This window comes from Zonotrichia albicollis, unplaced genomic scaffold (assembly GCF_047830755.1).
Source record: "Zonotrichia albicollis isolate bZonAlb1 unplaced genomic scaffold, bZonAlb1.hap1 Scaffold_257, whole genome shotgun sequence".
In the NCBI taxonomy this organism is placed as follows: domain Eukaryota; kingdom Metazoa; phylum Chordata; class Aves; order Passeriformes; family Passerellidae; genus Zonotrichia; species Zonotrichia albicollis.
In genome coordinates, this window is record NW_027428429.1 from 3,929,116 (window position 1) to 3,931,772 (window position 2,657).

A 2,657-nucleotide genomic window follows, 5' to 3' on the forward strand; every position below is an offset into this window, starting at 1 on the left:
TGAAATCTCTCTGCAGCATTACAGTAAATGTAACAGCACAAAGATCACTGCACCAATGAAATTACCCACAGGAATATTTTTGATTTGTGGAGACAGGGCGTGGAATGGCATACCAGCTAGACCACAGGGTGGACCCTGTTATTTGGGAAAACTGTCATTGTTTCAGCCTAATGTGTCCTTGCTAATGCAGCTAAGTCAAAATTCAAACAGAAAGAGACGTAGCATACATGACTTAGACTGCAGCTCGATAGGAGATCCACAATTTTGGGGCACATTCAAACAGGTGGTTGTTTCAACTATCTTGCCAGGAGGATCTGCCAATAAGGCTATGAATTTAGCAAAGCAATTAGGGTGCTGGGCAAAGGATGAGCTGAACAAGACATCACAAATTCTAGACATGCTAACCACAGATGTGCAGAGTGTTAAGCATGCTGTTTTGCAAAATAGAGCTGCCATAGATTTTTTGCTTTTAGCACAAGGACATGGATGTGAGGAATTTGAAGGAATGTGTTGCATGAATCTGTCTGACCATTCGGTGTCCATTCACAGTAAGATAAAAGAACTACAACAGGGACTTCACAATCTGAAGGAAGAACAAGGTTTAGGAATTGACGAATGGCTTAAAAGCTTAGGACTTGGACCATGGCTGAGGAACCTTGTGATCTATGCTATAGGACTGCTGGGTGTAATTTTACTGTTTTTGCTTATTTTGCCTTGTGTTTTTAATTGCATTCAAAACATGGTCAGCCGTACAATAGCAAAAACCTGGCAAACTAATTTCCTTGCACAAGAAGAAAATGGGGGAAATATGGAGAGCTTTATTAATAGTTGGTTAGCTGAGAAAGGCCATGCTGACATATTGCCACTGGTTAAGCTGAGAAATCAGCAGTCAGCAAGCTGAAAGGAGATGTCAGCAGTTAGCAATCAGTGGCCTTGCTGCAACATGGAGAAAGGGAGTAGAGATTAGTCCTGAATATCTCCTAAGAATATGTAGAAAGTATCAAAAGTAGGACCATAGGAATGTAAAAGTAGGTGTAACTGCTGATATGTAACTAACCAATCCTGAGCTCAACTTTTGCAATATGCATAAAGTTAATTACGAACTGTATTTAACCCGCCGTGCTGATCAATAAAATCGGGCCTGTGATGATCAACTGATGTCCTGGTCTCCTTCCTTCGACAGAGCAGAGCAGATGCGATGGGACAGGAGCCCTGCGGGGGTGTCAGGGACCTGCAGCTTGCAAGGTGCTCTGCTCTCCCTCAGGTGCTCTCTGAGAGATCCAATCCCAGCTGGGCACCTCAGGGCACAAGTGGCACTGCCTGTTCATGGGCACATAACTGATGTCAGCCTGGATAGGGGCACAGCTTTTATTACCTGTTAGTTTCATAATATACAAGCAAATCTTTATTATCTGGGTCATTTGAGTACTTCTAAGAAATGGCACAGTTTTTCCATCAGGAACAGGAATTTCCTGGAGGTGTACAGATGGCAGGAGGAAAAATACTGATCTTGCCTTCTACTGGTGTGACCAATATTTTGTTTATTACCTCCTCTCCATTTTCCTTCAGGTGTTTTCAGGTCTTCTGTTGAAATGGCCATGTCTAACGACATCTCTTCTTTTGCAGCAGGTGGATCTATGTACTTCTACTGCTCTCTGATTTCCTCCTCTAGATGCTCTCTGGTCATTCAAGTGCCTCTCAACTGACTGCCTTCATGCTTTGAGCTGGAAGAAATTGCCCAATTTTTCTATGTTCAAATAAATATATAATAAATATCATCTTAATTGTGTTTTTATCTATCACAAATTACCTTATGTCTTTGTCTAAAAGTGTTCCTGTACAGAAATCCCTTGGGGATGGTGGACATGTCACATGCCGCTGGGACATCACAGAGAGGTGAGGGAAGAGCTGTGATGGTTTTTAAACTGTTCAAATATTCAACTTGTGTTTGTTGGCAAGAAACCTTTCTGTGCCTCTGAGTGTCACCAGTCCCTGAGCCCAAACGACACAAACCTGTTGAGTTGTGGTTCCCACTGCAGGGACTGCACTTGGACGTTGGCTCTGCACAGGAGAGCTCTTCATCCCCTTTCTCTCTTTTCCTCCCTCTGGGCATGGAGGGAGCTCCTGACTTCAGTGTATGACTCGTGTGTGCAAAGAGCAAATCTAGGCAGAATTGGGGCAGGGAGGGTTTGGGGGGACCTTGGGATCTGTGCTGGGCACAGAAGGTGTTTTCCATTGCTCTCAGGCTGTCTGCTGTAGAATGGGATTTAATACCCAGCAAAGGAATGACTTTTGCATTTGATGGAGCTGTGCCTTCCATTGGCTTTGTTGGCTGACAAGAAATGAACATCCCTCTGTGTCTCAGGCAGTTCCTTCTCCAAGGAAAGCAGGTGGGAGTTGGAGCCAAGGAGCTGAAAGCTGCCGGTGCAGCCTGGGCTGGAGGGAGCTCAGATTTGCACAAGGCTTCTCTGAGTGCCAGGGTTTGGATGGGGGAAATGGTGGGGTGGGGTTAGGGACAGAGTCAGATTGATAGTCAGCCATGAAGGGTCTTGATTTTCATATCTATTCAAACTGCATGAGGAGGTACTTGGATTCAATGTCAATTGGAGATAGCTATTAAGATTCCCCTGTTCATAAAATAAATAAATGAACCCTAA